The sequence below is a fragment of the Chelonoidis abingdonii genome, chromosome 1, assembly GCF_003597395.2.
Source record: "Chelonoidis abingdonii isolate Lonesome George chromosome 1, CheloAbing_2.0, whole genome shotgun sequence".
NCBI lineage: Eukaryota > Metazoa > Chordata > Testudines > Testudinidae > Chelonoidis > Chelonoidis abingdonii.
The window spans coordinates 291,528,559-291,555,029 of NC_133769.1; positions in this window are offsets into that span (position 1 = coordinate 291,528,559).

Below are 26,471 nucleotides of genomic sequence, written 5' to 3' on the forward strand. Positions count from 1 at the left end.
ATTACAGTCACAATTTTCCAACAGCACGTTTATCAAACTAATTTTAAATGGTTGATGATGCTTTAGTGTGACCTTTTATATCATAATTCAATATTGTGAAAGTCCGGGCTTTAAATATAGCAAATTCTATTTAATTTACATACCACTACCTCTTACATGACAATATAAATAATAATAATAAATGCTCCTGAGGTAAAGCTCTCGATTTTCTTGGTTGGTTCATTCATTTTTTGTGTGCCTCTCATCTTGCTTTGTGAATATGAATTTTATTCCTACATATTGTAAGTACTGCTGACATTTACCAGTTCCCAGGTTCAGTATTGCCTCTAATTTTCACCTCACTCTAAAAGAGGAAGGGAGAGTGAGTGCTTATGCTGTCTGCAGTTCATGTTTAACAACCATGATTTCCTCTTTTATAATAGCTAGCTAGTAGCTGAGCTATGTCACCTCACCACATTCTGGAAGGCCACGCTCTATGCTTGTTCCACTGAAGGATATTCTACTTCCATATACTTATATACTTATCATTTGTTAATATTTCATTGAGGCAAATGACCTTTTCTGAAAAGTTTCTTAGAGCCAAATGCTAAATTAGCATCCAAGTTTGCATGCCAACAAGTACAGACACTGTTTTGGGGGGGCCAGCTTTTGGTCTTCTTAAACATTTGGATTTGTATAAGAAGCATGTAATGTCTCCAAAAAGTCCTGTCAGACAGTCATGTTTTGCAATGGTCCTACAGCAACTTATATTCAATCAGACTAACAATAAAAATGGAGTAACAAAGATAGTCAAGTTAACACAGCAAGTGAGTCTTTGTTACAAACCACATCCAGCACCACTTCTTTCTTGGGTTCAGTTGCCAACTTCAACTTCAGGTATAGTTGCTTCAAAAATGAAAAATGTTTTGAACTCTGAGGGCTTGCAGGGTTTAGGAACTGAGAAGTGCAGTAACCAGACATCCACTAGTTCCTAAAGCTTCATGCAACACCTCAAAGCCAGCAGGCAGATTGGACAGAGGATGTCTATCCAAATAATGGCATGTGCAAGTAATGCTGGTAAGCAAAAACTTGAGATCTTGAGATGGTGCATGCAGTAAAAAGGCAAAACTTAAGGACTAGATCAGAGGTGGGCAAACTTTTTGGCCCAAGGGCCACATCTGGGTATGGAGATTTTATGGCGAGCCATGAATGCTCATGAAATTGGGGTTGGGGTGCAGTAAGGGATGAGGGCTCTGCCTGTGGGTGCGGGCTCTGGGGTGGGGCCAGAAATGAGGAGTTCAGACAGTGAGAGGGGGTTCCAGGCTGGGGAAGGGGGTATGGGCATGGGAGGGGCTTAGGGGTGCAGGTTCCAGGTGGCACTTACTTTAAGCAGCTCCTGGAAGCAACAGCATGTCCCTCCTCCGGCTCCTACTTGAAGGCACAGCCAGGTGGTTCTGTGTGCTGCCCCATCTGCAGGCACCGCCCCTGCAACTCCCATTGGCTGTAGTTCCTGGCCAATGGGAGCTGCGAGGGTGGAGGTTGGGGTAGGTGCAGAGCACAGAGCCCCCTGGCTGCCCCTAAATGTAGGAGCTGGAGGGGGGACATGCCACTGCTTCAGGGAGCTGCGCAGAGCCACAGCATGCACGTGCAGAGCAGCCCCCATCCCTGCTCCCTGTCCGGAGTGGGGCAAGCCCCAGACTCCACTCCCAAGCAGAAGTTCAAGGGCCAGATTAAATCATCTGGCAGGCCGGATGTGGCCTGCGGGCCGCAGTTTTCCCACCCCTGGACTAGATTATATTCTCATTTACCATTGTGAAACTCCACAGAGATCAGCATCAGAAGCAGTACTTTTGACAAACATATTCCCCCTTCTTTGCTGTAGCAAATAATGGAAGGAAGGCTTCTTTCTGGGGAATCTAAAATGTTCTCAGATTTGAATAATAAAACATTACTTGATAATCCTGTTCTTTACAAATAAGAGGTATGATTTTTTTTGCATTCAAATAATGTTTTCAATTTTTTACACATTGTCAGCAGATGAAAGAAGCAGGATTATTCTCACTCTCTGGTCCAGTTCTACCACCCTTGTGATGGGGAAGTATCTTATTTTGACTTCAATGAGACTACTTGTAATGGGGCTACACACGGAGTGACATATTATTACTCAGTGCAAGTGTAGCATATTCAGGCCCTTAATAAGATAACAAAGTTGCAGTGAAAATGATACATTGAAATACTTAGTCTACTGTGACCCAAGCTAGTATTATTTTAGAAATAACAGAAGCCAGAAGACCACCAGATCATCTAGTACTGGGGTTCTCAAACTGGGGGTCAGGACCCCACAGGGGGTGATGAGGTTATTACATGGGGGGTCGTGAGCTGTCAGCCTCCATCTCAAACCCCACTTTGCCTCCAGCATTTATAATAGTGTTAAATATAGAAAAAAGTGTTTTTAATTTGTGGGGGGCGGGGGGTGTCATACTCAGAGTCTTGCCATGTGAAAGGGGTCACCAGTACAAAAGTTTGAGAACTACTGATCTAGCATGACTTCCTATATATCACAGGCTGCTAAACACCACTCAGTCATCCCCACACCAAGCCAACAACCAGAATTAGACCAAATATTACTGCCTTTTGGAGACTATTGTGTACACCAACAAAGAATAGGAAGGCCTGACATGCACCAGTGCATGGGGCCCCTGCAGTGGCAGGGAATGATTTAGTGAAATATATCTAGATGATCCTAGTCAGCCACCCATGCCCCATGCTGTAGAGCAGGGGTGGGCACACTTTTTGGGGCGAGGGCCACATCTGGGTGGGGAAATTGTATGCAGGGCCGGGGCAGGGGGTTAGGGTGCAGGAGGAAGGGCGTGCAGTGTGCAGGACGGGGCACATCTCTTGTCAGGCTGTAGAGTCTGTCCCTGCTATGATTCAGTCACCTCATGTGTCTCCCTCCCATTTGGATACTGAGGAGAAGCTTCTTGAAAGCCACTCCCAGCCTTTCTGGCCACTGGGCTCTGATCCATGGAGTTAGCTATATCTCCTTAGGGCACTTCAAAAACAGACTCCAATGAGAAACTGCAGAATTAGAATTAATTTGCAAACTGGACACCATCAAATTAGGCCTGAATAAAGACTGGGAGTGGATGGGTCACTACAAAAACTAATTACCCCCTGCTAATACTCACACCTTCTTGTCAACTGTTTGAAATGGACCTCCTTAATTACATTGGCTTCATTAGCACTACAGAAGTGATTTTTCCTCCCTTGGTATTCACCCCTCTTGTCAACTGTTGAGAATAGCCCACTTCCACCTTCATTGAATTGGCTCGTTAGCACTGACCCTCTACTTGGTAAGGCAACTCCCATCTTTTCATGTGCTGTGTATATCTATCTGCCTGCTGTATTTTCCACTCCATGTATCTGATGAAGTGGGTTTTAGACCATGAAAACCTTTCCTGTGGAGCTGGGCTACATCTCAGGCAGCTTTTCCATCTCTTCTTAATACAGGCATTCCCCCAGCTCCTCTCCTGGACCTGGGTTCTCATTGAGAACATCTGCAGGCACTCAGCCAGTTCTTCTTCCAGATGGCCCTTTCCCCTCTCCCAATCAATTCTTTCAAATCAAGGCTACAGAGTGCAGCAGTCAGACCATTTTCTATGTTGGAGAAGGCAGCTTAAATATTAGTCCGCTTCCACTTCTCCCACTCAGTCCCAATTTGTTGGGTGAGAGGGAAGATTTACCCCACCCTGAAAGGAACAGTAACAGGTTTTTCTTCCCTAAGCACTACTTACTCCCAGGACTGCTCCCTGTCTACCTATAGCACCTATTTTCAGGATCCTTGCCTATTCAGACCTCCTCAGCTCGTAAAGGGCCACACCTGCAGGTGGTGGGTAAACTAATCTCTAGGTCTTACTACCCTTAAAGGGCAGCCTAACTCCACTATGCCATATTAAACATTTATCTTAATTTCCTTTGATATAGAAACGCTCATATTCTGGGAGCTATCATTCAGCCAATTAATCAAATTCCAGTCAATTCTTATCAGAGATGACCGTTGGAGGGATTCTAACACTAACATATGGTTGGTTGCAAACACCAAGAAATCAACAGTCTATTGCACATATTCTGTCCTGTGATTAAAGGTCACATTTGCTTTCATTTACAGGCTTTTATTATGTGAATGACAAATCACTGGGTGATTAGAGTTTGACATGAAACACAATCAATCAACTAACACCTTTAGAATAAATAATTCTATATATTTATAAAGGGACTTATATAGCCCCCTCACCTGAGCATCGTCCAATTATTTAAATACAAAAACAACAATTCTATTCTATATAGATTCTCATGTCACTCGTCACTATAGCATTGAGTGCTTCCACTAGTGCATTAAGCGATGTGATTAACATCTGTGGTGGGTTGTTGTTCTCTCATCCTCGTCCCTGTGGAGTGTTTGAGTAGGGGGGGTCTATATCTATCATATACCATCACAAACTTTACAAAACTTTGCCCTAAGTGCAAAGTACATTTCTTTGACCTTCTGTTCTCTAAAGAACATATTGCAACGTGGGTATGTGTATTGATATTTATACACACCCCCATGTTGCCATATGTTTGTTAGAGAAAGCAAGGTCAAAGAAATGCAGCTTGTTCTTGGAGTGGAAGATAGTGATGTTCATGCTTGTTCCTGGCGGAGTTCATTCCATAGTCTCGAGCTGACTCCTCATAATTTCTGTCTCCTGTACAGATGAGCTTTACCCTTGTTGTTAAAAAGTTCCATTATGCAAGGTGGGGAGGGGAGAGGTGTAGAAGCTGTTGACCACTGTCTTCATTCTGTAACTTTAGATGACCTTTAGCTATCCTAGGCCCAGACCATTGAATGCCTTGAAGATAAGGACCAAGATCTTGAACATGAGTCAATATTTTAGAGGAAAATGAGTGTAGGGAACAGAGGACAGGTGTGGTGTGTTCACAGTAACCCAGGTTGCCAAAGAGATGTGCTGCAGTGTTCTGTATTGGTTTGAGTTTCCTAACTGTATCTCTCCCTCTCCCCACTCCCAGTTTCCCTTCCTAGCCTAGCTAGTCAAGAATAGCTTGATTAGTTTATAAGGTTTTTTTTTGTTTTGCTGAAGTTTATGTATGTGAATGAGTTGGTGTATTGTGCATGTATGATACAAAATTGCTGAGGGAAAGCTGAGTTGAAGCAATTAGTTTTGCATTCAGTCTTAAAAATGCTTCGTGCTATAGTCTTCCTTATCATTTGTGGGAGTGAGTTCCATAGCCTAGGTCTAGCTTCTGTGAGATTCTCCTGTCTCCGGCACTTCATTTCTTTGTCCCACTGGGATGTAGCGGTCATAGAAGGTCCTGGTTAGACAGAGAGAAATGATTTCTAAGGGAGCTAAGGCCAATCAATCCCATAAAGGGATTTAAACATGGGGAGTCATGTCTACACTACTCTGCACTGAAGACTGCAGTGTGGGAACAGAAGTGCACACCAAAGTGCTGCACTGTAACTCCCCCATGTGGATGAAAACTAAAAGGTCCTAGTTTGCTTTAATCTAGTCCTCCTCAAGCAGGATTACATTAATGGAATAATCTTTTAGTTTGCACCTGCAGTGCCCGCATGGGGGAGTTACAGGGCAGTGCTCTGGTGTGCACTGCTGTATACATTTCCCTACTTCAAACTGAGTAGGACTGGACTGGCTGGAATGGGCAACGGGGGATGGATCACTTGATGATTACTTGTTCTGTTCATTCCCTCTGGGGCATCTGGCATTGGCCACTGTTCGAAGACAGGATGCTGGGCTAGGTGGACCTTTGGTCTGATCCAGTATGGTCGTTCTTATGTTATGTTCTTAACTGAGGGGCAGTGTAGACATGACCATTGTCCTTGAACTGTACTCTGCATTCTGTGAGGCACAAGTGCAGAGAGTGGAGCGATGGGTTGATGTGTTCAGGGCAACCTGTGTTGCTAAGGAGACAGGCTACTGCATTTTGAGCTAGCTGGATTCTAGGGTTTGTGGCTTCATTCCCAGATATAAATAATCATAATTTAAATAAGCGTGATTCTTATTTTCCAATGTGTACAATAGATTTAAGTAGTTACAGTCAGTTAGAAGTGTCACAGTTCACAAGGATTTGCCTGGAACTATATTTGTATTGTAACTGGCTTCAGAAGGGAATTCTGGATAGCTGACATTTCCATTTTCTGAATGCTTATTACTGTACAAAAATGCATATAAGCAATCTCATTAATAAAATAATCTTATCTGAAACTGGCAGGGGGGTCAAAATAGTCACAACAACATGAAGTATTATGGGACAGAAGAGGGGAGGACATAACACGCTTCACCATCATGAAAGTTTAGTTTTATTTTACACATGCCTATGGTTTGTACGCAGCCTTTCTACATGTATAGTTAAGCTGCAAGCATTGAGATAGAAGCAGGGAACCAGAAGGAAGGGCTGGAGCATGGAGTGTGTGTAGGGAGGAAATCGCAGGTAAAGTTTGAAATGAACTGGATATTGGGTTGAAAGACTTTGACACAGAAACAAAAGACAAAGGAGTAGTGGATGGAGCTGGTGATTGGTAGTATTGCAATGTTCAAGCTGCAAGATCTGCCTGATGATTAACTGTCTGAGTAGTAGGATTAATCCAAATCTTCAGAAAGTTGTGTGACTGAAGTAACAAGGCTGGTTAAATTAAAAAGGTAATTCAGATTTTGGTTTCATTATCTACATTGAGAAGGCAGAAAGCATAAGACCCCTGGATGAAATTAAATAGAAAACTGGGATGGAAGAAAAATCATTGTGGAGAGAAAAGAAAACAATTTAAAAACTGAACACTACACTAGATCCATTCCTTAAATCCACTTGAGAAGCAAGAGGGTCTGGATTAAAAACGCAGATAGCTCCTCAAAGATGTAGTTATAACTAACAATTGGAGACTCATGAATGAGTTTTGCCTAAAACCTCAAAATCTGGAATAGAACTGTGAACCTTTTGAGGGTCTCCTTCTATTAACAGCAGCAAAATGGCAACTCTGAGCTACTGCTGGGAATTCCTAACTCAAGCTGTCACACCTTCTTTCTGAAGACAAAGGAGAAGGATGGGAAGGAGAAAGGAAAACCCTTTGCCAGTGAAGAGAAGGGGAAAAGAGAACACTCCCTAGCTTGGCTCTTTCTTGTGCTGTGGGAAGAATCAGAAAGGAAGCCTCCCTCTGATACCTGCCACCTCAGATCCCTGTTGGATGGGCATGTGGAAGGAGTTAGAGCTCTATACTTCATTATTATCCCAGGGAAGAAGCCAGCGCTTCAGGGATTTAAGAGCACAAATCCCATTGACTCTCAGTTGGTCTTGTGCTCTTACGTCCCTTTGGAGCTTTTTAAAATCTCCCTCTGATGTGACACAGTATCCTCCCTTAAGGCTTGTTTCACACAATAGGCAGAGTGTGCCGCTATACAACTGAATACAAGTCATACCATACTCCTTCAACTGTGTGGGGAAGGGAGCCTTTCTACTGGCCCAATACTTGAAAACAGGGGAGCACTGAAAGAACACATTATGCTTTTGTGAGCATAACATGGAGTGGCTTTACTTAGAAAAGCAATGAGCTAACACTTCAGAGCTCCTGGAGGCATATAGGGAATGTAACAGACCTTTTCTTACTTGTTGGCACAACATGGCCACCCAGAACTTGAGTGGTAGTGGGATTTGAACTCAGATCCTCCTGCTTCAAAAGCATAGTTTGGTACTACTTTAACTGAAAAAGTGCCATTGTCTTTAACAGTATAGGTCAGGGGTCCTCAACCTCTAGCACACAGCTTGCCAGGGTAAGCACCCTGGTGGGCCAGGGCAGTTTGTTTATCTGATATTTTTATTAAGAAGTTGCAGTTACTATTCTAGCCATGTGCAAACAGACTGACTACCTGCTGTCTCCTCCAAACTCTTCCCTTCTGCAACCTATGATTCTCTCTCCAAGTTCCTTGGAGGTTGCTACAGTATAAACACACACAATGTTTGTTTGGTCACACTTCAAGTTGCATCCTGACATCTCCCAACATAAATCCTGAAAAGTATGGAAATAAGTCTTCTGAATTTCTTGCTGCTTACACATTGCCTACAACACTGTTGATAACACAGGTGCAGGCCCTTTGCAAGATAGAGGCTTTGCGGCCTAATTCTAAAACAGTTGCGTCAGTAGGGAATCCTACACCTTTAGGGAGTCCTACTGAATTTGAAGGAATGAGGCCCCAGAATAGCAGGAAGTGTGTAAAATAGCAGGAAGTGTGTAAAATAGAAAGTGTGTAAAATAGCAGGAAGTGTGTAAAATTCACATTCAAATTCATATTCATACTTTATCACAAAATGTTAATAATAACCTCATAAATTCTTCTATTAACAGACTGGTATATCTGATTGAGACATTCCATATCTGAGAAATTACTCTGTCTTAAAATTGCTGGGGGTGCACCTTTCTAAGTTCAATTTTCTTGCTATTTTATTGAGATTTTTTAACAAAATAAAGGTTTAAAGCTCCATTAAACTGAAAACTTCCGATTCAATTTTAACAGTGAAATCGTTACCAGTGACTTGCTAACAAAGTACTGGGAACAGAAATATAGTGAGGGAAGAAAGGTGGCAGCCAGAAGATAGATCATGACAGAACCTCTTTAATAGTTGTTTCCCAGCTCTGTCTCTGTCAGCTTGTTGTTGTGTCGAGCTGTTTTACCTTTTTGCTAGTTTTCAATGTTGCTGGCATTGCTGAGCTTTACGGTGTTGGTTTTAAACATTCTAAATGGGGAAAAAATGAGGCACATGAAAAAGCTTGAGCCAAGCAAAAATTGTTGGAAAGCTGTGGGTGTCCCAGAACAGTTGTTTTAGCACAGAAGGCGGAAAGCAGTTATTACACTACAGCAACAGTAGATTTTTCCATCAGAAATACTGCTGCAATTTTCTACAAAAAAATTGTGGGCCATAGAGTTTGATCTCCCTCTGGTAGTTTCACTTCATACCATTATCGCTAATATTAAATCTTTAAAACATGAAACATCTGCTCCTTGGCTATCTAAGCTATAGCAGGATGTACAAGCCCAAGGAAAACTGCTCCAAACTGGGAGTGAGCAGAGCATTGGACTTTCTGATGTATTTTGAAACTGCCCAGATACTCTGCAGTTTTGACTGCATTATTTTAATATGAAAGTAAAAATTGTGGATAGTAAATTGGGAAGGATGCTCTTGTGATTAGGGCACTGGTCTGGGTCTCAGGAGAACTAGATTTAATTCCCAGCTCTGTTTTCCTGTGTACGTCATTTCATCTCTCTGTGCTCCTCATTCATAAGCTAGGGATGATAACACTAACTTTCTCCTACCCTTTGTTTCTCTTATCTGTGCGGATTGTGGTCTCTACCACAAAGACTGTTTCTCTTACTGTGTGCATGTATATAACAACCACAATGGGGCCGCTAGACACTATGAGAATACAGATAATGCAAGTCATGATTTAAGACTATTCAGTGTAAAAACAAGGATAAAGGACACAGAAACCATTGATAATATCCAAAATCTTTTCAAAACACTATTGAACACCAAATAAGACATTTAGCTGCATAAATGCTGTGGAAAACTCTGGGACAATTTAAAGAACACCCATATTGAATGTGAAGGGTAAATCCTCTGAAGAATCTTGCTAAACTAATGTAAGGTCTAAGCCTGGTAGCCCAATTCAGGCAAAACTTTGAGTGAAGCTGAGAATCAAAAATTTCTACAACTATGTTTGTTGTTCTTTTGCTTCATTGCTCTGGCACTTTGACCCCCAGTTTATAAGTGTGCCAGTCATTCTTCTTGATTTAAGATAATCTGGTTAGGTGACATTTTTCCTACATAACTCACTTATATTTCTCATTCTCCCCAAATTATTACAAACTTTGAGGGGGACAAGGGCCCTGTCAGAATTGCATGCCTGCTCGAGGATGGTTCCATAGCAGTTGGATGTGAAGAAGTCCTTCCTTCTAAATGCTATAGCCACTCCATGGCCACTATTGCATCACTGAGCATGCAGTAGCTCCTCCAGCTTTCGTTCTTTGGATACGATAACGAGGAGATCCACAAAACAGCAGATCTACTTACTTCTGTCTTACTCTTCTGCCAAGCCATCCTTCCCACTCACATAGCTAAACAGTGAGGTGGCAAAATTTGCAGATGATACAAAACTGGGCAACAAAATGGCAGATGAAATTCAGTGTTGATAAATGCAAAGTAATGCACATTGGAAAACATAATCCCAACTATATAAAGAAAATGATGGAGTCTAAATGAGCTGTTACCATCCAAGAAAGAGATCTTGGAGTCATTGTGGATAGTTCTCAGAAAACATCCACTCAATGTACAAGGGCAGTCAAAAAAGCAAACAATGTTAGGAACCATTAGGAAAGGGATAGATAAGTCATAAAATATCATAATGCTACTATGTAAATGCATGGTACACTCACACCTTGAATACTGCATGCAGTTCTGGTCACCCCATCTCAAAAAAGATACATTAGAATTGGAAAAGGTACAGAGAAAGGAAACAAAAGTAATTAAGGGTATGGAAAAGCTTCTGCATGAGAAGAGATTAAGAAGACTGTGACTTTTCAGCTTGGAAAAACAATAACTAAGAGGGGACATGAAAGAGGCCTATAAAATTGTGATTTGTGTAGAGAAAGTAAATAAGTGCTATTTACTTCTTCACATACTATAAGAACCAGGCATCACTCAATGAAATTAATAGGTAGGAGGTTTAAAACAAACAAAAGGAAGTACTTCTTTACACAACACACAGTCAATGTGTGGAACTCATTGCTAGGAGATGTTGTGAAGGTTAAACCTATAACAGGGTTCAATAAAGAACTAAATAAGTCCATGGAGGATAGGACCATCAACAGCTGTTAACCAAAATGGTCAGTGATACAACCCCATGCTCAGGCTGTCTCTAGCCTCTGATTGCCAGAAACTGGAATCAGATGACAGGGGATGGATTACTCTATGATTGCCTGTTCTGTTCATTACCTCTGAAGCACCTGCCATTGGCCACTGTCGGAAGACAGGATATTGGGCTAAATGGAGCATTGGTCTGACCCAGTATGGTCATTTCTGTGTTCCCCCACAGAACTCTGCTTAATTGCACACAGGAGGCTGCACTCCTACATAGGAGCCTCAAATCTTGCCCTACGTAGCAGTAGAACTGAACACATTTTGTGTTTCATGGAGACATCCAGTATCTATGAAGGGGTGGGTAGAAGCATCCAGCCCCAACTGATCTGTAAAATTAATAAACTGTTATTCTGTTGTACTCTCCGGAGAAGAAAGTTGATATATTTGAACTCACATATTTAGCCTGATACAAAGATTTATTAGGTATAAGCCTCTGGTTTTACAGAGTGAATGAAAGCCTATGTTATCTGAGAAGCTAGAGTTGCTATAATCCTTATCTGTTTTCTTTGAGAAATGCTATATGAAACCAAAAGTCACTGAGATAAACAACATTATATCTGCAGGGACATAAACCCCACGGATAAGGTTATGTTGGTAAGCCTCAAGCTAGACAGTGGACTAATTAAACCTATAAATTATCATAATCACCTGAAAATATGCTCTTTCGTAAGCCCTTGAGTGCCAAGGGCTATGAGATGTCTGGTCACTGTAGCAATCATCTCCCAGATAGGATCTCTCTGTGATGGTCTGTTATTTGTAGTGAATCCTTTGCTTAAATCCCATCTTGGAATCTCACTGTTTCTGTAAGAATGTACAAAACAGATTCTTTTTGGAATTTCAAATCTCTTCTTATCTGACAACATTTCATAACTGTCTGAAGAAAATTACTCATATTCTGCACCAAGGCATTTTATGCCTGATAGGTATTGTCAAAAATTGAGCTTCTTTCCATGTCAGTGGATCCTTTCTTAGGATCACCTGGTGGTTTTCCAGTTTTTGAGACTGGAAAGTCAAAAGGAGCACAGATCAGATACAGCTTTATGCTAAGTTTATCCCATTAGTACAGCTTTAAAAGATGTTTGACCCACCAGCAAATCATCTAAATCAAATACAAAATGATCGTTAAGAGCCAAACAGTACATATAACACTAGTAGCTACACAGTTGCTCTAGAAACAATCTAATTTCACTATGCTCTAAAGTATTAGCATTTACATGTAAAAAGCCATGGTGAGATGGCATGACATTTCTTTGCAATATTTTCCTGGTTTTAGTGTGGTACTAATGATCCATCTGTTTCTGAGAGCTAAGGGAAACTTAGCCGAATGGAAGGGAAAGCTGTGCAATCATATACCATTAATGGGTTTCAGTGCTATTTTTGGCAGCTACTCAGAAAATACGAGGATGAGGGTTAGGTAAATACCTAGATAGGTGGAGAGCCAGCCAATAGCTTGGACAACAATGTGGGCCTCTACCTGGGGCCTAGATTTATTGAAAGACATTAGGAAAAACAGTTAAAATGAAATGGCTCTGAAATATCTGAGGAGGGTGAAGAAACGGCCCACTTGAAAGGTCACTATGATGCAACCTCCTCCATCCCAACCCCTTGCAGTGCCAGTTCTCACATGAAGTGAGCCAACATGGTGGGTCCAGAGAGGATATCAAACAAATTTAATCCAAGTCCTCTGAAAAAAGGACATGAGAAGTTCAGATGAACAGAGAGGTAAGGCCGGAGTCTCACATATTTTGGATTCATTCTTGCCATCTCTTAGCAGAAAGAGTATTGACAGACCAATGTGGTAACAGGATCGTTCCAAGAAGAAAGTTTATCTATTCTATTAATCAAGGCTGGCAGAGATGCTGTGTGTGCAGTTGTATTTTACTTTATGGTTTAAGATGGGGTGTGCCTTGTGAACAGAACACACAAAATGCCATAGTTCACTAACTTTTTGACTGCATCTCATTTAACTCTGCATGTATAATTTGCATTGTGCACTACATGCCGATTCACAGAGCCTTTTCAAAAAGATTATGTGCCTCCATACTAGTCACCCAGCATGAAAGTCTGTACACTTAAAGATGATCTCATTAAAACATTTAAACACCTAGACAACCACTCCATATGATGACAAAGATGACAAACAAGCATGAATGGTGGTAAACCCAAAACTCAACAGAATAATAATAAAAAAAGTTATAAGAATTAACAATCATGTTTATTACAGTGGAGTCTAAGGGTCAACCAAGAATGGGGCTTCCTTGTTCACAATGTAACATGCCCTGAATGCAATCAACCCGACTTTTTTACAATGCAGGCAAATCACCTCATCTGTTTGTTAAGCTCTTGCTCCCAGAACAGCTCTGAGAGGTTTCCTATCAATTTTAAAAGTAATGAGATAATCTCTTAAATGATCAGATGTGACTCTGGTTTCATCCAGCAATGCTTCTTTACTCCTGAGAAACAGGTCTAGTTTCTCCTATGTCTCTACCATTGTTAATTTAGTTTGCTGCCATCTGTTCCAGAAACAGTAAAACTGACATTTCCAGAGAACTTTTGGTTGCATTTTGCAATATGCTACAGAATTTTCATGTCACAGAAATGACATTTCTATGAACGTCACAGTCTTGTTGCCAGTAGAAGCTCTGAAATCAGAACAAATGATGCCAGAATGAAAAACTGAATGAACAGCTTGACTACTTAATGTTCTCCAAGTTCTGAATAATAGGTATTATGAAAACACAGAAATAGCGCTGCATAATTCAACAGCCTATTAAATCATCTGGGCTTGATTTTCAGATGCAAAGTTCCTTTTTGCTCACTTAGTACTTCTTCCTATCCAGTCTAGTGTTTTTTAAGTCAGTGGTTCTCAAACTTTTGTACTGGTGACCCCTTTCACACAGCAAGCCTCTGTCTGCAACCTCCCTTAAATATAAAAAAATGTATTTTTAATTTGTAACACTATTATAAATGTTGTAGGCAAAGCAACATTTTGGGGTTGAGGTTGACATCTTGGGGCCCCGCCACGTAATAACCTTTCAACCTCCTGAGGGGTCATGACCCCCAGTTTGAGAACCCTTGCTTTAAGTTATCTTCCCCCATGATTCTCCAAGCTAGATGCAGCTATGAAGCTCCTGCAAGATCAAAATCAAAAGTATTATTTAGTTAAACTATACAACCAGTTAGTTATTGCTGCACCTACACAGAGAATACTCAGGCCTGCAGCAAAAGAGAATGATAATTCTCTAAACAAAGTGACTAATCCTATTGAACTAAGGGCCTGATCCAAGGCCAAGCGAAGTCAAAAAGGGAATCTTTGTTGGCTTCAGTGGGCTACAGATCAGGCCCCAACTGATCTGGTAAAATTAATAAATTGTTGCTCTCTTTTGTACAAACAGTTTTGCAAATGCTAGCAACTGAGGAGAAATGTAAAAACCATCAAAACCCTTGTATGCAGCAATAAGATTTATATATGCAAAATCCATTCATCCAAAAGGATTTTGTGCTTGTAAATATTGTTGTTACCAGTGTGAGCAGAAGTTAGGATTTATCAACTGCATATATGAGCAGCAACACTGCTTTGTAATCTAATCTCCAGGACACATGTAAAATGTAAGTCCTTGATGGTTTTTTGGTGATTCAGCTTTTGCGCAAATACGATTAATTTTAAGCCCAGAGGGGACCATTAAAATAATCTGTTCTGACCTGCATAACAGAGGCCACAGAACTTAACCCAGTGATTCAAGCATCAAGACTTGTAACATGTGATTGAGCTAGAAAGATGCATCTTGGATCATTACTGTAAAGCATATATAATATTATGAAGCCAGCTAATACAACTTGGGGGACAAATTCTGCCCTCAGCTGCATTGTGTCATCTGATTAAGGGTGAGTGGCATGGTGTAACTGAGGGCAGAATTTTTCAATTAATCATTTATAAAGTTTATTTTGCCTTATGGTGTGTATGGTGATGGACAATATTAAAAAAAAACCTTGTGATCATCATCACTAATAAGAGTCAAGAATCTGAAATGTGACTGTTGATCCTTATGTCAGTGCTTAGTGCATTCTGCAGAAAGGTGGACCTCTGAAAATTCTATGGTATCTTCATTTAAATAAAAACTGAAGATGTTAAATGAATTATAGCTAGCACAGTACCATCTGTGTTAATCATTTTGATGTTAAATTCTATTTATTTTATGTTGTCCCCATATTATCAGTTTTCAAAATGCCAATTCCTTTTTTTTTAAATGGACAAAGCATAGTAGAAGTGATCGGGGGAAAGCTACAAGTTTGAGCATTTGCATTAGGGTCATCTGAGGAGGAATGGGAGGCAGTTTGAGATTGTGGGGAAAAACATATGCTCTTCATGCTAACATCATCAATAGTGAAACAGTTAATGTTGACATTTAAGTGATCATCATGATTAACAAGTTCAAATGGCTCATAACTGCTTGAGGTTGTCTGCAGACTCAGGCAGATGAGGTTTAATTGGTTTACACTCTGTTCACATTTTCAGCGTTTTCTTTGCAATTATAAGGGCTATAAACTAGACAGTGTAACTGCTATAGTTCTCGCAAGCAAGGGTAGGGGTAGGATTCAGGCAGGCTGCTGAGCTGTAGTGTCCAGGGGTTGATGGGACACACGGTACAGCTGAGCAAGGAAAACAGGAGAGAGGTGAGGCCAAGAAATCCTCTGCTTCACAGAGTCCCTCTCCCTTCCTGACTCATGTAGCAGGGCTGCATAAGGGACCAAAGAACCCATTCCAGCTATTGGGTGGCTCCATTAGTCCTCTACACACTGAGGAGTGGATTCCTCAGCCCTTTCCCAGTGCATCTGCCCAGATAATGGCTAGAGAATCTGCCTCTTTAGTAATGCTTAGATGACCAAAGTAAAATAACTTTCTTATTTACTTCCTCATTTCAACTTCTAATGGACAGTCCAAGATCACAGAAAATGTTATTACAATTAGAATTATTGTTGGCAGTCTCAAAAGGTATATCAGCTGTAACCAGGGTTCATTCACCAGTAGGACCCTCCTCATGGCCAGGTATGGCATAGCAGCTCCTTACTGACCTTGCACCCTCTGTCCAAAGTCACTCCAGCACTATTGCAATTTCTCTTCCTGGTAATTTGTCCAGTGCCTTAGCCCTCAGGCCACATAATAGTCTTTAATCTACCCCTTCCAGGGTCACTGATGACCCAGACTAAAATTCCAAAAATGTCTTAGCACCAGAACAGAACCTTCTGCCTGTTCTGGGGCTATTCCTGTTTGATCAGAGTCTCTCCTTGCCTGGAGAGTTTTTCTAGTCTCTCCTAGGCCACCCTGCCTAAAGCATTTCCCCCTGCTGACGCAATCTCTTCCCTGAAGTCTCTCTAGATATAGTAACAGTTTCTTGGGAATTCCCCACTTCTACTACCATTGCCTGCTCTGAGATTCCTACCTCTGTAGGAACCTCCCTCCACTTCTTGCCCCAGCTGGGCTTTATCTCTGCTTAAGCCTGGCTCCTTTTACACAGAAATCACCTGATCCCTTTCAGGTGGGGCCTATTCTGTTATCAGATTGACTTCACTCCAAGCTCTCCAGCCCACAGGTCAGGGCATCCTGTTACACCAGCCAATTAATGTTTGTGTTAACTTCAAGCTTTTCATGGACAGAATGTTCTGAATAAAACCTGATGATAATTAAACATAATTACTTAGTTATCCATAGCTTGTATACATCACTCAGAGAATGTAGTTAAGATGTAGTTAAGTGGAATGTGAATCACCATAGTTTCTCATTAATCCAAAAATGTGGCTGCAGTTCATGCCAGAAATCTTGCGTTGCTAAGGATTTTATTACCTGAAATAAAAATTTCTATGCTATTAAGTTCCTTAAACATATTGCAGTGAATGTCATTGTGAATTAGAGCCTTTAAAGTGTTTGGTAATTATATCAAAACCTTTTTTCTGTTACATAAGAATTACTGAGGGTACAAGAGGTTAATGACTGCAAGAAGGAAACAATGACCGAAAGTAAAGCTGAGAGTCATTTACTGAGCTTGTCATTAGTACTTCTCATAATAATATTATTACGTTATCAGGCACCAAAAGTAGTCTTCAGCAAGGCTCTTCAGAAACCAAGAGGAAGATACCTGCTCCAAAGATATTACCATCTAGTTCTGACATACACAACATAGATAAGGCCCAAACAGCACTTACACTAATTCAGGACTTACATCTTCAAAGTCCTGTGCAAACATTAACTAATATATTAATTTGCAGGAAGCATCCTTCCTTGAGGTTGCTGTTAGACAAAAATGAAAACACTCATGTATGTGTATATTTTTCATTATAGGTGTAGTTTTATTATTATATACGGGGCTATGTCAATAAAATGAATGCTTTGCGTATTAGTCATTCAGATTGCATGAAATATCTCTCAGTATTCATTTCATCCTACTGTGTGAAATTTCATTTGGATAGGATGGAGCAGATAACGTGAAAACACTATTAAAAATCCAAAAACTGTTTAACGACCTGATTTGTGTAAATAGACAAACTATTTCAATAGTTACTATTTTAAATATGCAGGAGCTTTTACATCTGTCAGCTGCCTTCAATACCAGTGGTCATGAGATTTTTGGTGACATGTTTGAGTCCCTAAAATGTGTTACTGTTGAGCAATTTTTTAGAGTGTAGTGCTGAGCAATTGCTTGTCCATTGGTTGGGGTCCTGCAAAGTTCCACCCTTTTCTTTAAGTTGGTAAATAAACTCATTTTATTTCTCACAAAAATATTTTAAAAAAATGAATAGGGACTGATTATGTGATATCTGTTGGCTAATGTTGCCTTCCAAATAGCAACCAGTGTACTGCGATAGACCCTGTTAGAGTAAATTAAAGCAACTAACTAATTAGTCAATGCTGAAGTTCCCAGTAGAGACATGCAACTGAAATTTGGTTTGCCTTTAAGAATGGTTCAATCCAGTTTTACACAGTATGCAGAATGTTTTTTACTAGTCATTTGTTAATAACTGAAGCAATTTCAGTAGAGCAAGAGAGATTATATGTAATGATATTTCCTAGGTTACAGTAGGCTGCTGGAGTCTTTTGTGGGACATCACTGCAGGTTTGGAATTGAGGATACAGGGTAGCCAGATCTAATTATTAGTTAAATTGATGTAGAACATGCCTAGGAGCTCTATCTTCATCAGGGCAAATATAGGATTTTCTCCTTTGGGTGTAGGGAGTGAGAGTTATGACTTATTAACGTAGCTGCCCCTTTTTTCTGTTTTCTTAAGGACTTTCCCTTCATGAGTTATTTGATGGTATGTTGAAAGTCTGGTCCTGTTATAAATCATTTTATTATTATTATTTGTTACCTGGTTTTTGTAGTTATGCAGAAGGGTGAAAAATAGCTACAACACACTGGGTAAACTAGGATTTGAAGAGCCCAATCCAATTCCCATTCAATTCCAAGAGTCTCACTGTTTTCAGTGAGAACTGGATCAAGACTTAATTGAGGAGGGGTTCTACCCTCTATTCATTACTGATATAGCACTAATATTTGCACCTAATATTGTGTTTGTATATTGCTTTGGTGGACTGCGATTACTTGCACTATAGTTACATGCTTCCAGGTGCTTTGGAACTCTTCAAGTTGGTTGAAGCTGAGACAGAACAGTTCAGCACAACATAAAAACAGTATGGATCAGCTCAATGAAACACTAAAGAACTCTGTCACTGAGCCCTTGAATAGATTCAAAGCACTCAAAACCTATGTGAAATGTGGCATCAGAATGGAAAATCTAAAAGGAGATTAAGATAATTAATATATTCAGAAGCACTGCAAAATAGTGTGTACAGTTAATACCAAGTAAGAATCTCACCTTACTTCATGAGGAAGAACTCAAGAGATCTGACTCCTGCAGCTGCTCTGTTTCTTCTGTGTTAACACAATACTTCTCTCCTTTTACTCTTGGTTTCACCTGTTTGAGTCAGGTGAAGACTTAGCTCAGAATCAAGCATAAAGCAACAAGAACAACACATCCTTAACAACACATCTGTCCTCTTATCATAGAGTTCTTTCATATTTCCCACACACACATGTCCAGTTCCTTGGCAACGTAGACATGTGGACCAAATTTAGGCCTACTGTAAGCAGCTTCATCTCCATAATGGCATTGTGCCTGCTCCAATCTGAATTTAACCCTTAATGGTATGGATATTTTGTATGTTTGCTATTGGTTAACCAAGGGTCCTCTTATTTGGGATTTTTATAAATTCACTTTGCACAAAAGTGTAACCTTTAAAAATATACACGAGACTAAACTTGTAGTGTGACGGCATATTGGGTCAGTGGTAGTGGAGACAAATTAGCAGAAGTGTGACAAATAGCAGGAAGCAATACTGGAAGCAGTAGCAGGCCAATACAGGCCTTAACAATTTTGGTATGCAAAGCTGGGTGGAAAACGATATTCTCATCCCATGAAAAATTTCAAAAAATGTCCTGTTTAGATCAGGATGAACCTGAGACCATTAGAATTTTTTCACAGAATATCAGAGAGAGGGAGCACTCTTCTCTAGAATAGCCAGTAGCCTTGTGGTTAGATCATTTACCTGGGATATAGGTGACCCAAATTCAAGTATTTGTTCTTCCTGATTTGGAGTAGGGACATGAACCTATGAATCTCATAGCCCAGGTGAATGCCTGAACTACCATGCTTTTGGGTGTTCTGAGGTGGGGGTGGGGCGTCTCTGTGACCAGAAATGTCATCCTGGACCTGAGAAATCTTCCTGGCAAAAGTTTCATAGAACCTGAACCTTTCCTCAAAAAGTTTAGGTTTGGATGAATCAGCATTTTCTTATGAAAAAATCTTTCATCCAAAAATTCCCAGCCACCTCTAACCTTAACTCCTCCCCGCAATGTCTCTGTTAATAATAAGCAATGTGAAAAGTCCATTCAAGCAGTACATAGCCAGCATGTCTGTGCATATTATTGGGACCAGAGCAATATGCAAGGGGGCTCCAGCTATTGTTTTGTCCATCTCATTTGTGCCAGTAATAGTTGGTTTCTCCTCTATATGTCCAGAAGAAGAAAGGAAACTAGTCTTGGGCATCGGCAAGCAGATATCCAGTTGAACTCCTGGATTCAGAAATCAGGAGTTTTGAAGAATTTGTCATAAGTTTGTAGATGATGAAATGTGTACAATCTCCAAAACTCATTGCCTGTTTTTAAGGTTTCATTGTACATGTAGGTGTCAGTGCACATGATCCACAGCATACATCCACTTCAGGCCAGCGAAAGGATCAAGTGCAATATTCAACTATTCCAGAACTCTAGATATTCGATTAAAAGGGAGGGGAAATGGAAGTTAGTTCCATTGCTATATTTCAGGGTGACATGTAGTGATCTGCTGTCAACCTGGAAGATAGTCTGGAGGCGAGAGTGTGTGTGTGAAAGACTAGGATGGTTGGAGAGGGATCGGTGACCATTATACAGTTAAAGCTAATGGGAGCTGAGAGCCAGTATGACCACCAGTCAGAATGTGTCAGACAGCATTATCTTGTCACACAAAGCAGACCCGGGTAAACGATGGGAAAGCTGAATGCAGTGTCCCCTTAAATGAAAATGGTGAAAGTGTTTCACATACTTCATATTTTGGACCCTTGTAATGCAATTTTTGATTCTGAAATATATTGGCAATCTGTTATGAGTGTTTTATCCTTTAGAAAATCATTTTACATTCGTATGATATAGTTAAAGCAGCAAATAAAATGTTATATATAATACTAGCAACAATGAAAATAGTCACTATTTATCTACGTTTGACATTCTAGTAGTGGTTGGGGTACAGTAGTACTTAAAGTCATATCATTTTGTATTATTACAGAAGTAGGGGAATTTGGAATATAAACTGATAGTCAGGGTTGATACGCAAGCCTTATGGGACACTGGAACAAGAGCATGACTTAAGGCTGTGGGGGTTGTCTCAGACCAGATTTTAGTAAATTACATGGTTTTGTGGATTAAAGTCAGACCCTGGAAGTTAAAGTTAGGTTTGCAGGTTGAACTGGGCTTTCCCCTGCAAGAGAGTTGAATGAACAAAAGTATTGCACCTGTGTAGTGCTTACTATTTACTTAATTTTAAACAATAAAAGCTACAAAGAAACAATCATTAAAACTGTTGATGCTTATGCCATTTAGTCTACATTTGTCTGGTGCTCAGAGAACTTCGCTGTATGAAGGCTGTAGACATTGTCCCTGTCTCTTTAATTTACAGCCATACATTGGCCCTTGAATCTGGTATTTTGTCCTGGTATTTATGAACAGTGCCCCAGGCTCCTGTAGCGGAGTCTTAGAGGTGTCTACATTCTTCCCTAAGATTAACAAACAAAAACTGACAGCTATCAACAAATAAAAAGTTCTGGGCAATTCTCAGGCCTTTGCAGTAGCACTAAAGTCTGAGGGTCAGATTTTTCAAGTGGCCTGACCTAGCTACAATTTTTTCACCTGTAACTTTTTGACCAAATTCAATTGCAAACATTTAGTGGCAGTAACAAAGTGTGACTTCTAGATATTTACATGGATGTTTTCAAAGTCAATGGGAGCTGGATGGCTAACTCTCCTTTGTGCCTTTGAAAATCTCCTGCTAGCTACCAGATTGCAAGCACAATCTCTTAGCTAGATAGCTACCATTCAATGACTGTTAGTGGCAGGGCCGGCTCTAGGTTTTTTGTCGCCCCAAGCAAAATAAAATTTGGCTGCCCACACCCCAGCCCTGGGCTCGCCCCCGTACCTCTCTGCCACCCCAGCCCTGGATTCGCCCCCCCCCCGGCACCCCAGCCTGGGTCACGACACACACCCTGCTGGCACCAGCTCTGGGCACACCTGCTCCCCCCCAGTGCCCGACTCACGCCCCTGCCACCCCAGCCCTGCCTTCCCCCCACCCCACCGCATCCCCTTCTGCCCCAGCCCAGGGCGGGTCATTCAGCAGGAATTTGGATGTGCACAGAACAACAAGGATTGGTTCCCATAGGTTACAGACTGCAGTAAAGAGAACATTTCAACTTGTGTGATTGGAGATATCTGGATGCATACTAATAAGACTGTCCTCCATAATGAGGAAAGTCAAGGTGCCTTTATTATTCTTTTTGTTCCACTCTTCTTTCTATGGGAATTTGCCATGCGATATCACTATCTTTTAAACAACTTTAAAAAAAGCAAAAACAATGGCTGTTGAAAATAGCAATTCCAGCCTAAGAAACCACTGGGAAGCATTTCTTGCTCAATTTTATCTACTTTTTTTAACAGCACATTACAGTGGATCAGTATATTTGATTTGGAGAAATGAAGTAGCAGCCAGGGCCGGCTCTAGGTTTTTTGCGCCCCAAGCAAAAAAAGATTTGGCTTCCCCCAGTCCCAGCCTGGGTCTCCTCGCCATACTCCCTGCTGCTCCCAGCTCTGGACTCTCCCCCCCCAACTCCTTGCCGCCCAGCGCTGGGCTTCCCCCCCATCCCCCACCATACCTTCCCCCCCTGCTGCCGCAGCCCTGGCTCTCCCTCCCCCATGCCCTCCTTCTCACGCAGCCCTGGTCACTGGTAACTGCTCCCAGGCGGTCATTCAGTAGGAATTTTGGATTGCACCAAAACCAGACAGGATTGGTTCCCATATGGTACAGAGCTGCAGTAAAGTGGAACAATTTTCAGCTTGTGTGATTGGAGGATATCTGGATGCATATTAATAAGACTATCCTCCAAAATGAGGAAAGTTGAGGTGCCTTTATTATTCTTTTGTTCCACTACACTCTTCTATCTATGGGGAATTGTGCCTATGCAATCATCATATCCTGTCTTCCTTTAAACAAACAACAAAAAAGCAATGGCTGTTGAAAATAGCAATTCCAGTCCTATAAACCACTGGGAAGCAATGCTTGCTCAATTTTATCCATACTTTTCTACAGCAAGTTACATGGATCAGTATATTTGATTTGGGAGAAATGAAGTAACAGCTGCCCAAACTGTGCTTGAGCATCCTGAATTTTGAGGTTTCAAATCTGAAGGCAGGATTGGGTGTGGGTGGGGGGGGCTGTGGGCTCACGGGAGGCACAGCAGCATGTATGCAGCAGCGTGTCTGGCGCTGCGGGGAGCCAGACACACTGGTCTGAGTGGCATGGTAAGGGGTGGGGGCTGGAAAAGGGTAGAGGGTTTCGGGGCAGTCAAGGACAGGGGGGTTGGATGGGGCGGAGGTTTGGGGGGGGCAGTCAGGGGCAGGGAAAGGGGTAGCAGATGGGTCAGGGTTATGGGGGATGTCAAGGGACAGGCAGCGGTTGATAGCATGGGATCTCAGGGGTTTGTCAGGAGAACAGTAGGGATGGGTCCTGGGGGAAAGATGTGGGGAGTCTCAGAGGGGGTAGTTGGGGACAAGGAGAAGGGAGGCTAGATAGGGGATGGGGCCTGGGGGGCAGTTAGGGGCAGGGTCCGGAGGGGTGATCAGGGGACAGGAAGGGGGGGGGGTGGATGGGTGCTGTTCTGTGGGGACAGTTGGAGGGATGATGGGTGGCAGGTGGAGCTTCCTTGCCCGGAGTGTCCTGTTTTTTGAATGTTAAAATATAGTCGCACCGCCATTCACAGCGCAACTCTCCACTCACAACAGCATGCTGCCGTATGAGGTCCTCTTTCCTTTCCAGTTGCTAGGCCATGGAATGCTGGGAAATGTAATTCTTTTCCCTGCTCCAGAGCGGCTGAGAGGAAGAGAGCTACCAGAGAACTACAAGCTCCAGAGCCCCCTGTTGGTTTCTCAGCTCCCATATGGATCCCGCCTGCAAATGGGCTGCCCAACAGGTGCTTGCTTTGCTGGGTGCCTGGAGCTGCCCCTGGTAACAGGTGCCCAAATTGAGCTTGAAGCACTCCTGAATTTTTTGAGGGTTCAAATCTGGAAGGCAGGTGCTAGATTCCCTTTCTGAATATGTAGCTAAATCTGGAAAGGAAAAGTCAATTTCTGCTTCCAGGCTACAGAAGTGGGAAATCTTCTACTCACCTAAGAGTTCCTGTAAACTTGCTTTAATCAAAGCTGCCGCAGGTCCAGTAGAGCCTCCCCTCTGCTTACTTTCATTTTAAATTCTAGTGGGATCCAGGTACTTCCCTTGCTAGGCTTCAGATAGAGAGGGGCACTGTCCATTTAGTCCACCCAATTCCTTCTTTGGGGGCTGCAAGGTGAGTTCACACCAGTATCCCTAAGCCAATCTGGGGCTGTCTTCTGAAGGGGATATCTGGGCCAAAGCCTTCTACTCCTTGGGCAAACTTGTTCCCCATTCACAGTGCCATCCCACTCTAGCAGTAAGCTCAAGCTGCAGCATGAGGTTTCAGCTACCATACTCTCCTCCCCACTTTCCTGTTGGTAGTGGCCAAGGGACTGCTGGAAAATGTAATTCTTTCCCTGCTCCAGGGCTGGTTCTATAGGCAGGGAGCTAACTAAGGAACTACAGCTCCGAGGGCCCCCTGTTGCTTCTCAGCTCCCAGACTCAATCCCTGCTAGCTGCCATCCCTGCAAATGAGCAGTCCCAAGCAGCTGCTTGCTTTGCTGGTGCCTAGAGTCGCCCGTGGTTAGGGGCCAGTAAATTATCTGTAATTGACTGCGGGCACAAAATTGCAAGTACATAGCGAGAAGCCATTTTAAAATTTTGGGCCCTCAAAACATATGAAAGGCAAAAGCTGGAGCTATAGACAGTTTTCAATAGATAATAGATGTCAACTATATGGAGAAAAAACAAATCATCATTTTTAACATTTTACTTTTCATGCTTATTGTCCATTTTCTGTTGAAACACAATAAAATGTACAGTGTCAAACTCAGCAGGAGTAAAGGTTATGTTACCAGTCACCATGCACTTGGTCCTGGTAGGTAGCTGGAGATACAAAAGGTCTAACATCGACTGAGATTTTGTAACGTGTATTTAACTGTTTCTGATATGTTGGCTCTTTCTCTGTTTCAGGTCCTCTACTCTGTTCAGTTCCACAGTGCTCTCATCTTTCTAGCTCACTTTTTCCTTTTGGACAGAGTCTAACTTTTATTTTAGCTCCTGCTTTCACACTGATGATACTCCAATGTCTATTTTCCAGTACATTTTATGATTCCTCCTGTTCTACTTTCTGTGCTGGTCTTTATCAAATAAACTTGTGGCTTTGTTTCATTTTCTGTTAGGTAATCCCAGAACACTCTTGTGTCTGACACTATCTCGACTCCATCACTGCTGGCTGTACTGCTGATCCATACCTATTTATACCTCTTGCCTTTGTTATTGAAACTCCTCTCTTTATGGCTTCCCTAAGTCATAACTCTCCAGGCTGCTTGCCTTTTCATGTACAAAGGTACTGCCACACCAGTCCCATCCCTCTACTAGCTTTCACTGTCTGCTACCAAATTGCCCACCTTGTTTACAAAGCCTTTTATGGACCTATTCTCTCTGTTTTGTGATCTTTGTCTCTCTTTACCCTCCATTTGTCTAGCACAGGGCTCTTCTCTCTCTCATCCTTCTCCCTTTCTTTTCCAGTTCTGTCGTTTGCAACAGGCTTTCTCTATCTCTCTTTCCATCAGTTCACCATCAGTTATCAAATCTCATTTGAAAACATCTCTGTCTCCCTGTCTTTATAACCACTTAAATTATCTCTTGCTGCTATCATTTATTATTTAATTCTCTAATATTGTTTAGTTCTGCCAAGTGATTTAGGGTATAGTTTATATAAAAGATGCTCTACCCAATAAAATATTCTGGCATTTTATTGTTGCTTGATAGGGCTTTTAAATTAGATTCATGGGGAAAATGTAGTCCTCAGCTAGTCAGTGAGCTAGTTAAATGATCTAGCTTGTTTATAAGGGAGAATGGCATGCCTCAAATGAACTTCTCATTTTAAAAATCAACAATGTTGGTTTCATCAAGAATACAATATTTTGAACAGTATTAGTCTACCATGAAAACATATAACTCGACCCTCTGGGACAGGGCAGACAACCACTTTTAATAATTTACATGAGAAATCCTAGAGCTGAAAAATACAGCATATTTTAAAGAGTGGGAAGTAATATCAGACATCTCCCTGTTTAGTGTTTAATTAAAGTAGCATCTAAGTTGTAAATGCATTAAGTATCTCTGAAAATTTAGCCCATATAGGCTTCAGAGGATGCTAACAGTTTCTGTCACTAAATTGGACTTTTTGTCTGAGCCCTATAAACTTCTCTTCTCTCCAGCACAGCTCTCTAATCCCATGATCCCATTCTCTGGCAGGCAGTACAGCATGCTGAGGCAGAGAGGTTATTTGTTCATTTCTTACAACTCCCCTGCTTCCTGTCCCAGCTTTTAAAACACCACAGCCCATTGAATTTGCAGGCTGTGTAGCACTATCAGATAGGTCTATGAAAAGAGCCATGCTATGTACATACTCTCTCAGCAGTGACCTGCAAGCATATCAGACACACAGGGGAGGTGGATGTGTTTAATACTGTATCAGATAGTTTTATTTTATAGTTATTCAT